The sequence below is a fragment of the Ranitomeya variabilis genome, chromosome 3 (assembly GCF_051348905.1).
Source record: "Ranitomeya variabilis isolate aRanVar5 chromosome 3, aRanVar5.hap1, whole genome shotgun sequence".
NCBI classification, from domain to species: domain Eukaryota; kingdom Metazoa; phylum Chordata; class Amphibia; order Anura; family Dendrobatidae; genus Ranitomeya; species Ranitomeya variabilis.
The window spans coordinates 384934811-384949851 of NC_135234.1; the positions used below are offsets into that span (position 1 = coordinate 384934811).

Consider the following 15041-nt stretch of genomic DNA (forward strand, 5'->3'; position numbering starts at 1 on the left):
TAAAAATCTCACCAAACACTGAATGTGTGAACATGGTCTTAAATTTGATTCATAAAAGTCAAGTTTTAATGTATTTTCTCATTCTTTAATGTAAGAAGATCCTGTATCACTGCTGTTGTGATGTCTGCTGAATACATCATAAATGGACCAGAAACGTTTCGGCTTTCTTCCGACATCCCCAACACTCAGTGATGGTGAGCAGCTCTGCCATCTTCAGTACAGTTATGCCAACTTGTTACCCCCTCTGCTGTGAAGGCGCCAGATCCCCCTTACATACTGGGACCAGTAAGAGTCAGGGGGCTTACTGGGGGAGAAGAAGTGGCAAGGGCTGGCCACATAATGCCATCAGGAACGTGAAAGGCATAGTGCACACAAGGAAACGAGAAAACCCCCAAAGAGATGGAAGTGAGTGAAGGATGGAGAGGAGCACGGAGTTAAGGAGGAGGCACAGAGAGGAGAGGGGGAGCAGAGCTAGAGAGGAGGAGGCATACAGCGCCGGGAGATGGAGGAGAAGATACACTGAGCCTGGTACACACAGGGCACAGCTGCCACAGTGGGCACACCGGGCCTTCTCTAGCTCAGGGCGCAGCCAGCAGACCGGGGACTGGCCACTGCCATCCATCAGGCAGCGGGCACAGCTGGCACAGCACTGGCTGCACGCACACTGCACCGGAATCCCAGAGTGTCTGTGCCCGACCTCCCGCACCTGGGATTGCCCGGAGCGCCCGCCACACAGCACGGAGAGGAGCAAAAGCGAGAAAAGCCGGAGATGGAAGTGTGTGAGGGATGGAGAGAGGCTCGGAGTTAAGGAGGAGGCGGTGAGAGGAGAGGGGGAGCACAGCCAGAGAGGAGAGACCGGAGAAGGAGGAGGAGGAGGGCGCCAGAGCCGGGAGATGGAGGAGACGATACACTGAGCCCGGTACACACACGCCACGGGCTCTATGCGGTACAGAAGCACGCGCTCTCCACCGTCACACGGCCGCTCCCCGCACTGACGCCAGCCACAGGAATAAACTTATCCGTGGAGATGTGACGGAGCAGAGCACGGGAAGACACCCCGGATCATGGGACATCCCAGGCGGCAGGATCAAGCCTCCCCCTCTAGAAAGTACTGCTAACAGCGACCAGGTAGGAGCAGCCCCCGCCTGCGGGCACCCTGTGTGCTGTCACCCTGTGAGCGGGCACCCTGTGTGCTGTCTGTCACCCTGTGAGCGGGCACCCTGTGTGCTGTCTGTCACCCTGTGAGCGGGCACCCTGTGTGCTGTCTGTCACCCTGTGAGCGGGCACCCTGTGTGCTGTCTGTCACCCTGTGAGCGGGCACCCTGTGTGCTGTCGCCCTGTGAGCGGGCACCCTGTGAGCGGGCACCCTGTGTGCTGTCTGTCACCCTGTGAGCGGGCACCCTGTGTGCTGTCACCCTGTGAGCGGGCACCCTGTGTGCTGTCACCCTGTGAGCGGGCACCCTGTGTGCTGTCGCCCTGTGAGCGGGCACCCTGTGAGCGGGCACCCTGTGTGCTGTCTGTCACCCTGTGAGCGGGCACCCTGTGTGCTGTCTGTCACCCTGTGTGCGGGCACCCTGTGTGGCAATGTGGCTCGTCATATCTGCAGTGGATCTCAGTCACGACTGTGTGACCAGTGCTGAGCGGGCTGGGGGGGGTTGGCGCCCTGCTCACCTCAGCGCTCCCGGGATGTGAGGTGATGTGAGCCGGGCTCAGACGCTGTCACGTGTCAGGTCAGGTCGCGGCCGAGCCTGGTCCTGGGCAGCAGGCGATGAGGGCAGCTCACAAGTCCCTCACTCTGGGAACGGTCCCTCCGTCCATCACTGCACTGCTGCCAGCACATGGGGTAGAGGGGCTGGGGGAGCAGGAGCAGCGGGGCTGGGGTAGAGGGGCTGGGGGAGCAGGAGCAGCGGGGCTGGGGTAGAGGGGCTGGGGGAGCAGGAGCAGCGGGGCTGGGGTAGAGGGGCTGGGGTAGGAGGAGCAGCGGGGCTGGGGTAGAGGGGCTGGGGGAGCAGGAGCAGCGGGGCTGGGGTAGAGGGGCTGGGGGAGCAGGAGCAGCAGGGCTGGGGTAGAGGGCTGGGGGAGCAGGAGCAGCGGGGCTGGGGTAGAGGGGCTGGGGGAGCAGGAGCAGCGGGGCTGGGGTAGAGGGGCTGGGGGAGCAGGAGCAGCAGGGCTGGGGTAGAGGGGCTGGGGGAGCAGGAGCAGCGGGGCTGGGGTAGAGGGGCTGGGGTAGTAGGAGCAGCGGGGCTGGGGTAGAGGGGCTGGGGGAGCAGGAGCAGCGGGGCTGGGGTAGAGAGGCTGGGGGAGCAGTGTGGCGGCGGCTCCAGTCCTGTCACCTACAGCCATCATCCTGTCTCCATGGAAAGTGCGGAGAATGCACAGATTGTTCTCTGATAGTGACCGCCAGAAGCCAAACTTACTGCCTCATAGTCATCTCTCCTGGAGAATATGGGGCATGGGGTATAGGGGCTGCCAGTGGCCTGTGTGCCCTTCTGTCCCTGGAGTTACCCTGTCCATCCATCCATCTGTTTAGCAATTATTATCTATGTATCTTGCCTATCTCATATGTAGGTATCTGCTAATCCATTTATCCGATATCACATTTCCTTTCCAATATCTATCTATCTATCTATCTATCTATCTATCTATCTATCTATCTATCTATCTATCCATCCATCCATCCATCCCATATCTATTTATCTATCCCATATATATCTATCTTTATCACATTTATCTATCTGTCTCATATCTCTATATATTCATTGATTTCCTTTGCCAGTCTATCTGGCTGTTCATCCTATGTCTAGAAACTGATCTACATTATCTGTCTAAATATGTAGCAGTTTATTCATCTATCACAGTCTATCTATCTATCTATCTATCTATCTATCTATCTATCTATCTATCTATCTATCTATCTATTATCTATCTTATATCTATCTATCATCTATCTATCTGTCCCATATCTATCTATCTATCTATCTATCTATCTATCTATCTATCTATCTATCTATCTATCTATCCCATATCTATCTATCTATCTATCTATCTATCTATCTATCTATCTATCTATCTATCCCATATCTATCTATCTATCTATCTATTTATCTATACCATATCTATCTATCTATCTATCTATCTATCTATCTATCTATCTATCTATCTATCTATCTATCTATCCCATATCTATCTATCTATCTATCCCATATCTATGTATCTATGTATCCTTCTATCTATCTATCTGTCTGTCTGTCTGTCTGTCTGTCTATCTATCTATCTATCTATCTATCTATCTCTTTAATCCATCCATCACTTGCTTCGTTCCCTGACCCTTCACATGCCGGTGTATCCATGTAGGAAGCTGCAGGTCCTGCTCCTGATGGGATTATCTTGCATTATCCTGCTTCAATCTGTGCGATGCTTATGAGAATGATCGGTATTGCAGCTTGATGATTCTGGGAATAGCGGTGATGCCATTTCCCTGGTACACGAGGTTGACTCCTGTAGATTGGTATGAACAAATGGTTTGGACATTTTTCTACTTAGTGGCTGGTAATGTGCAGCAGGTCCCACTAGCACAGTTAATTAATGGAAGCTTTTATCCATCCAAGGTCTTTCAACCACATAAGTAAAACTGTATGTCAGGGACAGACAGCTAGTTCTACTTATATTCTGCCAAGGAAACTTCCACATAATTGCTACAGATGAAGGAAACTTAATTTTTTTTGTATTTTACTGTGAAGAATGAATGATTAAGATTAGGTCACAGGAGGCTAATTGTCTTACATTGCAGGCCTTTTATGGTGACATTTAATGTACTGACAAAAAGTATTCTAATAATAATTGTGCTGTAAAATGCAACATGTTACAAGATATATGGAATTTATACAGAGACACTTTAATGTCAGCATAGCAGCGGTTAAAGGGGTTGTCTAATCACCAGATTGCATAGGGGCCCACTTAGAATCAAAGCACAAGCCCCTACAGCCCAGATGACTGGTCACTTGCATGATCACATGTAATACTAAGTTTCCCCTGTAGTGGCTGCTGCAGGGAAAATGAGCAACCAACAGGAACTTTACCAGGCAAAATCAGCTGCATGAGGAGCTGCTGTCATATTAAAGGGAAGCTGTCAGGGTTGAAGGGTTTTGCTATGTAATCTGACAGCAGCATGGTGTAGGGACAGAGCTGTGTATAACCTCATCCATATCACAGATTGGCAGCTTTCTGTGGCATCAGAAGACTGCTTATCAGTACTGGATGGACTAAGACGCATGAGGCCAGTTGTCCTGTAATTTCCCGCTGATAAAACACTGTATTGAAACAGAAAAACACAGCCTACTAAGTGATACATCACGGGAATATGGTCTCCGCCCATACATTGTAATGCACTCTGATTACATAACAAAAACCTGCTGACATATTCCCTTCAAGGGGTTTTTGTGCATTGTCCTGCCATAACTTCATGAAGAACCATTGCCGCAAATTAGTTACATAGATGGTGATTTGCTAAGTTTTAATATGATACCCAATGCATTTTTCCATGCAGTAGCTAGTCCAAGTATATTCAGCTGGTGGTTGGTTCCATTCTTTTTCAGGAGAAAGAAGAGATTGTCAGCAGAAGCAGAATAGCCCAAACAGGATATATAGTGCTCTGAGTGCTAACTATGTGTCATTTCCCCACTGAGCCAAGGACAATATGGACTGAAAGATACATACTTGGTTTGCATATTTTTTTCTTGTGTTTATTGTATATTCATATTAGTAACCTAAGGTGCAAAAAAAAAAGTTATTATTTGCAGTTAGTGTAGTGTACAGGAAGAGCTATCTGGAATCGAAGTCCGTGGCCATTAAATTCAGACATGTTTATGGCTCCTGTAAACATCATAAGTATGTGATGTACTGGCTTCATTAATCTCATCCTAATTTCCATACAACACCTATAAACTCCTTGGACCAGCTCCTTTTTGGCCATTTGCATCTGGTGCATTTATTAATGTGAACCTGTATTCATTTTACTAACTCCCCCATCATGCTCAGATTTATTGCCTTCAGTACTGCTGAGCTTGCTTTGTAAAGCTACTGTAGCTTGGATAGAGCTGATGGAGAACTTCCGCACATGGAAGACTTCTGGCACATCATGGCGCTGATTCATTTTTTGAACAGCTATCAACAAGGCCCTTCTAGGTTGAAGTAGCAGGTGCAGGACTTCACTTTGATAATTTTTTTAATCTTTTTCATTTGCGTTATTTTTTCACTTCATTGCCAGAATTCCTTGAAATGCATAGTTGTTCATCTCAAACTAGCTGGGTCACGTGTGATATGGAAGGCAAAGTAATTTTTGGACCTCTCTTTCCACACCTGCTTCTCCGATACACACCTTGTTGGTTGCCTGCAGCCAAGTGTTGGCAGTATCCAAAGTATGTAATGAGAAAAATAAGACTATATCAAGAGGTTAGGAGAACCTCTTCCTATTATAACTTAGCTCCAACCTGAAAGTGCAACCTGCCTGAACGAATTAGTTCTCATGGGTGGAAATACATAGAAGACTGAATTCAGGGCCTACAGTTGGCATTGCTGGTGTCAACGGAAAGGCCTGTGTGTGAGTCTGTCTATGTGTGTATATGGAAAAGGTAGACAATATAATCTAGACTTTGGTGTCAGATTAATTTAGGAGGCAATTTGATGTCTGTCGTGTGTATATAGCATGTATGAAGGACATGAATATGATGCTAAGTATTTACAGTATATATGACTTGTAATAATGTATTTTAATGATGGAATTTGAATTTTAAAAGGGTTTAATAGGCTCGGAATGTTGTATAATGGACCCCATGCTGTTACGGCTTCTTTTAGAGATGCAGATCAGGATACTGGAACTCCTCTTCTCTACATATACAATGTATAGGAGACACATAAGCAGCTAGCCTTCTCCTAAGCTGGAGCTGAGCTCAGGAATAGTTGACCATTAAATATGGTGCCCACGGAGAAAAAAATGAAGAATGCAGGATAGAAGTTATATAATCATCAGCAATAGTGCCATTCCTCATGTACACACACATGAGAGCTTATCTATAATAAGATACTAGATTGCTTGTTGACAGTTTCATGTAGATGTAGGAGATTTGCATAAGAAAAGCAGCGAAAAATGGAAATTTGGAATGTATTCCAGATGCCAGATTTGCATTCTATATGTTTAAAGAAAATATTTCTCTGAAGATAGAGCAACACATTTTTATAAAGTTCTTGAAGAATGAGTTAGGTTGGATTCACATCAGATTTTGTCTCTATCTTCTCGACTCCGAAAAATGGGATTCAGAAGCAATTGCCAATGGAGCCATTGAGTCCAGAGTCTCCAGCTTCGGGTTATGTTTTGCCATCTGTCCAGTAGAGTCTGCCCTTTTAGCAGAATACATTATCATATTAGACTTTATTTTGTCCACGTAAAAAGACACCCTAAGGCCCATTCTGATGTCTATGTTGCAGGTACGGGTTCTATCCATGTTTTTCACGGATAGAGCACATACCTATTATAATCTATGGGTGTATTCACATGTTTGTCTTTATTGACGGATCGTGTGCTGGTGCAAAACTCATGGAGACATGTTTGGGCTTTTTTGGGTGTTATGAATGAAAAGTGTCAATGCAAGTCTATGGGTCCATGAAAAAGACATACACCCTGTAATGTATAGGAGACGCTTAGTAATTTATTTATTTGTCCATGAATTAAAAACATTGATTGAAAAAATGGACGCAAGACTCATGTACTGATAGCACACTGATCCAAAACATTGAAGACACCGGTACCGTTCTTTCATGGATGAATTTAAACATGGACATGTGAATGAGGCCTAAAAGGAGCTAATAAGAGTGTAAGTAAAATCAGCCACATACTAGTAAGTTAGAGTAGTAGCCACAGGTAATCATTATTCTGTCACGGATTGTTTTTGTTTTGTTTTGTTTCATGGCCATTTTAAAGTGGTGATAACAAGAAGTGCAGCCAAATTATTTGATGGTTTTGAGCTAGAAACGGAAGCATTTCAGCAAGTTTTATCAATAGCAAAGTGACAGCTTTATCATCAGCTGCTGAGAAACTAATTGAATTTTTTGATTTGTATTAGGCAAACATATAGCCCAAACCCAGTGTGAATAGAGCCTAGATACTTATTGTTTAATTAGCAGCTCTCCCTTTTGTTATAATACACTGCTCTCCTGCAGAACGCTTTTTATGTTAGGGTCTGTGAAGCTCCTAATATTTCAAAGGATGCTTAATTATACTGGACTTATTCAGGCAGGTTTGCTTGTTTTGCCTTAATACAGTCTTAGTAGGCTTTATAATGGCCTGTGTGATATGAATAAATAAATGCTATTAATTACTATGAGAATATAAATGAATCATTAAAGCCGTCAGACGCTGTGGCAGAAGAGAATGGAATTATTCTACAGCACTGTTCCCCAACCGCAGTCCTCAAGGCCCACTAGCAGATGACGTTTTTAGGATTTCCTTAGTTTTGTACTGGTTGTGATTCCATCATTTGTGTAATACTAAGAAAATCCCAAAGACATGACCTGTTAGTGTGCCTTGAGGACTGCAGTTGGAGAACACTGTTCTACAGAATGTGACAAAGACAAGGTTTATACGATAATATGAGGCACATGACTTTAAGAAGGTCTAACGAGTGTTTCCAGGTCTGAAAGCAGAATCCAGACATTTTCTGCAGATTGTGGTCAAATGCTGTTACAGTGAGCATGGTATGGTAGTTGTAATGCTGTGCATGAATTGTCGGTGTAACACTACCCCAGGCAATGTTTCCCAACACTCTTCTTCATTCCACGAATATCAAACTGCTAATACATTGAATATCAAAATACTATGTTTCAATATGTACCTTGTGGTACAGTGAGTGACACCTCCAAAGACTATCTCTTCGTGAAGACCACATCCTTATCCAGATAAGATTTCCAGTTACGGATTTCCAGTTTTACTTTACTTGTGTATTATCTCCTTTGGAAAGACCACCACTTAGCAATAGAACTTTACTGTATGGGAAATTTGTGGTGTAGTTCTTTTATGCAACTATAAAAAAGCTTTGCTAAGAAATCAATCATTCATTTGTTTGCTGGTGTCCATAGCCAGAACTGTTCCGACTTTCCGACTTTAATGTGATGAACAATTTGATAGGTAATGAAATGAGACTGTGACCAAAATTGAAAGTAGTCAAAAAGTATCTGTTGTCAATATCTCCACTGTTATGCCTAAACAATGGGAAGTGACCTTGAAAACCTCAGAGTTTTGTTTACAGTTAAAGGGATTTTTCAGGACTAAGATATTTATGACCTATCCTTAATATTGGCATTAGTATCACATCATTAGGGTTGTGGACACCTAGAACCTACACCAATTAGCTGTCACCAGTAAAGGCCCCGTCTCACACAGCGACGCTGCAGCGATACAGACAACGATGCTGATCGCTGCAGCGTCGCTGTGTGGTCGCTGGGGAGCTGTCACACAGACAGCTCTCTCCAGCGACCAACGATCAGGGGAACGACTTCGGCATCGTTGAAACTGTCTTCAACGATGCCGAAGTCCCCCTGCAGCACCCGGGTAACCAGGGTAAACATCGGGTTACTAAGCGCAGGGCCGCGCTTTAGTAACCCGATGTTTACCCTGGTTACCAGCGTAAATGTAAAAAAAAACAAACAGTACATACTCACCATCTGTTGCCCGTCAGGTCCCTTGGCGTCTGCTTTCTGCTCTGACTGAGCCGCCGTACAGTGAGAGCTGAGAGCAGAGCGCAGCGGTGACGTCTGTGCTCTCACTTTACGGCGGCTCAGTCGGAGCAGGAAGCAGACGCCAAGGGACCTGACGGGCAACAGATGGTGAGTATGTACTGTTTGTTTTTTTTTACATTTACGCTGGTAACCAGGGTAAACATCGGGTTACTAAGCGCGGCCCTGCGCTTAGTAACCCGATGTTTACCCTGGTTACCAGTGAAGACATCGCTGGATCGGTGTCACACACACCGATTCAGCGATGTCAGCGGGATCTCAACGACCAAAAAAAGGTCCAGGCCATTCTGACACGACCAGCGATCTCGCAGCAGGGGCCTGGTCGCTGGTACGTGTCACACATAGCGAGATCGCTACTGAGGTCGCTGTTGCGTCACAAAACTTGTGACTCAGCAGCGATCTCGCTAGCGATCTCGCTATGTGAGACGGGGCCTTAAGACAGAGACTGTGGTAAGAGAGGCCTATCAGAGTTCAAAGTTGCAGTCCAAAATGTTGGTTCCACAAGCAAAATGGGGAATCGGGACCAGGCTTAGAAAGTCAGCAGATGCCAGGCAGGGGGCAGAGCCATTCAGCACGGGCCGCCCCCATCTCACAGTCATCATAGTAGGTGCGTGATTTGCCTTCACTAAAGCTACACCACTGCACCCTTTAACTCCAATTGGAACTAAGCTCTTCATCCTCCACAATCTTAAAAATTCTAAATATTTACAATCATTATGAGACAGTCGAGTTTAAAGGGGTATTCCCATCTCCTGGATACTATCCCAATATGTAGTAGGTGTAAAAATGTTAATATCAGCAAATACCTCCAATTAGAAATGTAGTATAGTTCTTCCATTGCTTTCTAAATGCAGGGCATTGCAGTAGCTTAGGTATCCATGGTTACAACCACTCATATAAAGACAGTTATTAAGTTAGTTGCTAGTGGTTGTGATCATGGATACCTAAGCTACTGCAATTCCGGCTTGGAGAAAGAATCATAGCTTATCAGGAGAACTATACTACATTTATAATTGGAGGTATTTGCTAATATTATTATTGCACCTATTGCATATTGAGATAGTATCTTGGAGATGGGAATACCCCTTATATAACTACAGAAGTTGTTAGACATAATACTTGTCCGCCATAAGTTGACTTTCACTGCTAATAGCCTTGTTAGATGAGCATAGGGATCTAGTTATTTAAAGTGCTCATCACACATCAGAAAAGTTTTCTGGCCTGCTCAGGTTGTTGTAAAAAAATAAATAAATCCGCAGGATACTTCCTTCCTTCACTGGATCCAGTGCTGTATCTCTAGCACTGCTCAGATGATTGTGTATAGGCTGGTGTGGCGACATCCCATTGACAGAACTACAGTGAATCATTCATCTTAGCGGCTCTGCCAATGTAGACGGCCCAAACTGCTAAGCTCAGTGATTGGCTGCAGCACTGAAACTGTGATGTCACTGCTGCAGCCAATCAACAGAGACCAAGGCAGCTCTGGAGGCAAAGTGCCAGACCTGGCGAAGGTAACTAACATGCAGGTTTTTTTTTTTTTTTTCACAACAGACCGATCTGGCAGGCTGAAGTTTTCTGAAAGGGGTCAACCCCTTTAATGGGAACAAATCATATCAGTCAGTCAAAAATTGTTCTCATTCTCTTATATGTTCATGTGACACAAGACGGAATATGTGCATCTTCTATCATATGTAAAGTGACTACAATAGGCGTAGTCATGTGTGTGTCTCATATTTTTGGAAATTAGCCAGTATTATATACTTGTGTCTCCCCTTCAAGTACAAAAGTATGAGAGTTGTAAGTAGATGTTCCAGAATGTACCGTATTTTCCGGATTATAAGGCGCACATAAAATGTTGAGAATTTCTCAGAAATAGAAAGTGCGCCTTATAATCCAGTGCGCCTTATATATGAACCCAACAGTAAAGAGAGAGGTTCATACAGGATCCTTTACCTCTATCGTGGGCGGCAGGGGTCGGCGGCAGCATACCACAGCACCACCATGCTCCTCCCCCCCGTGCGCCTATGAATTTATTCTTCACTTGGACAAACACAAAAAAATACCGCGCTATAACCGCCCCACTAAGGAGGCTACTAGTGCATGAATACCCTATTGGTATATATAAGACCAACTGGCTGCGGGACCGAAGTGAAAGTGAAAGTACAAATAAAGTGCACGCTTATATTACGCCCCTAATTGGCACCTGGTTCCACAGCACAATCTAGCTCCAACAGTATTAATATTTACTCACATCTACCTGCTTAAGGGTAGAGGATTACCTACTTCAGCCGCAGGGTTGATGAGGCTGGCGTGCAGGGGTCCCGTGACGTTCCTATACAGCAGGTGGGGCGGAAGAGATGCTTTGGCCGCAGGGTGGATGTGACCGGCGTGCAGGGTTGCTGCGCCGCTCCGGATCAGCGGGTAGGACGCAGGAGGTGTGGGCAGTGCAGAGCCAGAGGCGCCCCGGCCGGTAGCGACACTGGATGCACGCAAGAAACAGGACGGTGGCCGATATCAGTCGGCCGCTCGACCTGGCAGTGACGTCACTAGCTACGGAAGCAGCGAAGGGTCAGATTCAACCAACGCGTTTCGAGGTGGGACGCACCTCTTCGTCAGGGTTCTTCACTTGGGTTTTTACAGTATCCATAAATGGATTGAGCATTACGGCCACCGTAGTCAGGAGCCACACTGAGTGATACTTACAGCTCTGTGCGCAGGATCCTTGCAATATATCTGTGCTTTAGCGTTAACTATACCCACTACCCCAAAAAATGCCTCCTGTTAAGAGACATGCTTATGATGCAGGTTTCAAGCTTAAAGCTACAAGTTATGCAGTAGAGCATGGAAATAGGGCAGCTGCAAGAGAATTCAACATTAATGAATCCATGGTGCGTAAGTGGAGAAAACAAGAAGATGCCCTCCGCCAAGTACAGAAGACCAAACTGAGTTTCCGAGGAAACAAAGCAAGGTGGCCACAGTTGGAGGACAAAATAGAACAGTGGGTTATGGAACAGAGAAACGCAGATAGAAGCGTCTCCACTGTCTCTATTCGACTCAAAGCCACTGCTTTAGCACGTGACATGGAGATCAAGGACTTTCGAGGAGGTCCTTCATGGTGCTTTCGTTTCATGAAAAGGCGTCATCTCTCCATTCGCACCAGAACTACTGTGTGCCAGCAATTACCAAAGGATTATGAAGAGAAGCTGGCCATTTTCCGCACCTACTGCATAACCAAGATAAATGAAAAGAATATCCAGCCAGAACACATTATTAACATGGATGAGGTTCCCCTCACTTTCGATATCCCCGTAAACCGTACTGTTGAGAAAACAGGGACCAGTACGATATCTATACGTACCACAGGAAATGAGAAGTCATCTTTCACTGTAGTTCTCGCTTGTCAGGCTAATGGCCAGAAACTACCACCCATGGTAATTTTCAAGAGGAAGACTTTGCCTAAAGAAAATTTTCCTGCTGGTGTCATCATTAAGGCTAACCCAAAGGGCTGGATGGATGAGGAGAAGATGAGTGAGTGGCTGAGGGAGGTCTACGTCAAGAGACCGGGTGGCTTTTTTCACAAATCCCCATCCCTATTGGTCTGTGACTCGATGCGCGCCCACGTGACCGATACTGTCAAAGCCCAAGTGAAGAAAACTAATTCGGAGCTTGCTGTCATCCCTGGTGGATTAACCAAAGAGCTCCAGCCGCTAGATATCAACATCAACAGGTCATTTAAAGTTAAATTGCGAGCTGCATGGGAGCATTGGATGACAGAAGGTGACCACACATTCACCAACACAGGGAGGCAACGCCGTGCGAGTTATGCCACTATGTGCCAGTGGATCGTGGATGCCTGGAAGAATGTATCAGTCTCCAGTGTCATCAGAGCTTTCAGGAAGGCTGGAATCACCACTGAAGAGCCTAGCAGCAGCAACGAGACCGACTCGGATAATGAAGAGGAGGACCCCATGCTTGATTCCGAAATCGCCCAACTGTTCAACTCCGACACTGAAGATGACGGATTTGATGGATTTCTGGTGGAGGAATGAACTGAAAAAGTACGGTAAACGTTTTGATTTGCAATTACAGCTTAACCAGTTGCAAGTTATTGTTAAAAAGTGTAATAAATTTTGACTTGCAGTCTGAGCAATGGTTTATTTAACGGTAATGTGCTGCGCCTTATAATCCAGTGCGCCTTATATATGAAACAAGATTGCTTATAAGGCGCTCATAGAAAGTGCGCCTTATAATCCGGTGCGCCTTATAATCCGGAAAATACGGTAACTCATTCATAAATATACTCCTCAAAATTGAAATTATAATACAAAAAAGGAAAGTCGTGGAATTATGGAAATGACAAGATCAATAGGGATGACAAATTGGAAACAACATTTTCTAATTGACTGGATTTACTAAGCATCGAATGTGACTTTTATGTATAGAAATACACACACTTACAAGCTTTGGCATGCTATCAATGAGGTTATAATTGGTTGCACAAATCATCAAGATCCGCTGCTGACAGCTCCATTTGCAATTGTCAAAGAATGACGTAGAAGATGTACTTGTTGGGATATAATTCCGAAGGCACTGCAGGCCATGGTAACAGATTAGGCCACGCAGGCTGCTCACATTAGCACAAACAACTGGTATTGCTGTGTTGAAAAATGATTCCTTAGACACTTTTAGTATATGGGTATAGTATTAATGACTAGGGTTGAGCGACCTTTAGTTTTTTAGGGTCGAGTCGGGTTTTGTGAAACCCGACTGTCTTAAAAGTCGAGTCGAGTGAAATCGGCCGACCACAGTGAAAAGTCTCTCTCTCTCTCTCTCTCTCTCTCTCTCTCTCTCTCTCTCTCTCTCTCTCCCCTCCGTCCCAGAACAGAAAATTTCGATTTGCACATTCCAAATCGCTATTGCGCACAAGCGATAACATGACGATAGGCGTTCACTCCCCTATCACCTATGTCATCACTCTGCCCACGCTCATTCATTGGCTGAAAAAATGGCGCTAATCGCGTCATACGAAACGCGACTTTGGCGCCAAGATCGCGTACCGCATGGCCGACCCCACACAGGGATCGGGTCGGGTTTCATGAGACGCCGACTTTGCCAAAAGTCGGCGACTTATGAAAATGAACGACCCGTTTTGCTCAACCCTAGTAATGACTCTAAGTATAAAGGGTAATATATTGGTACACATCTCTCCTTTTTTCTGTGCTTTTGAGCTGATAAGGTGGTTTTACTCTTTGACTAAGATCTTTTCTATGAGTCTGCATATAGAACTCAGTGACTGGGAGGGTGGCTGACCCTCTGGGCTCCTAAGACCAAAATTAGCAAAGCTTTGGTTTAACATATATTTACATGATCAAACTATGCAGCTTCCCCTGCTTTTCTACCATCTTCCCTTCAAATCAAATTCATTGTTTAATTTGACTGGTTCCCTATAACATTAACCCGTTTTCGACATATGATGTACTATTACATCATATGTCCGGTCTCAGTCTTTGATGCAAGTACAGAAACTGAGCTGGAAGATAATGGCTATGATACACAGCCAAGATTTGCCTGTAACAGCAGTGGGTGAAGCTGAGCTGTCAACCGCTTAACCCCTTCTTTCCCCCCGGCTGTTTTCACCTTTCTGAACAGGCCATTTTTTTCAATTATGACCAGTGTCACTTTAAGTGGTAATAACTCTGGAACGCTTCAACATATACCAGTGTTTCTGAGATTGTTTTTTTTTCATTACATATTGTACTTCATATTAGTGGTAAATTTAGGTTGAATTGTGGAGCACAATATTGGCTGGAATAGATAGTGAACGCCATGTCGTGTTTGAAGATCCCCTATTTTGCCCAGATAGTGGAAACCCCCCACAAGTGACTCCATTTTGTAAACTACACCCCTCAAGAAACTTATCTAGACAATGATTCACAGAATTTTATAGCGTTGAGCCGTGAAAATTAAAAAAATATATTTTTCCCGTAAAAATGTTGCTTTAGCCCCAAATTTTTTCATTTTCACAATGGTAACAGGAGAAAATGGACCATACAATTTGTTGTGCAATTTCTCCTCAGTACACCAATACTTCATATGTGGTGGAAAACTACTGTTTGGGCGCACAGCAGTTCTGATAAGGGAAGGAGCACAAATTGAATTCTGAAGCACAATTTTGTCTGGAACAGATTGCCTTGTTACGTTTAAAGCGCCCCTGAGATGCCAAAACAGCAGAAACCCCCACAAGTAACTCCACT

At 45.0% G+C, this 15041-nt stretch overlaps 1 protein-coding gene across 10 annotated transcripts in view; it reads left to right on the plus strand.

Annotated features, from left to right (window-relative positions):
• The first annotated feature begins 473 nt into the window (after positions 1-473).
• The window catches only part of ADGRB2 (adhesion G protein-coupled receptor B2), a 666055-nt gene continuing 651487 nt past the window's right edge, over positions 474-15041 (plus strand). For 3 of the 10 annotated variants that reach the window (XM_077296045.1, XM_077296046.1, XM_077296050.1), the window contains exon 1: positions 474-1128. The gene's annotated coding sequence lies outside the window, so the exon portion shown is untranslated. The remainder of the gene's footprint in view (positions 1129-15041) is intronic. The other 7 variants (XM_077296041.1, XM_077296042.1, XM_077296044.1 and 4 more) reach the window with 4 other exon arrangements.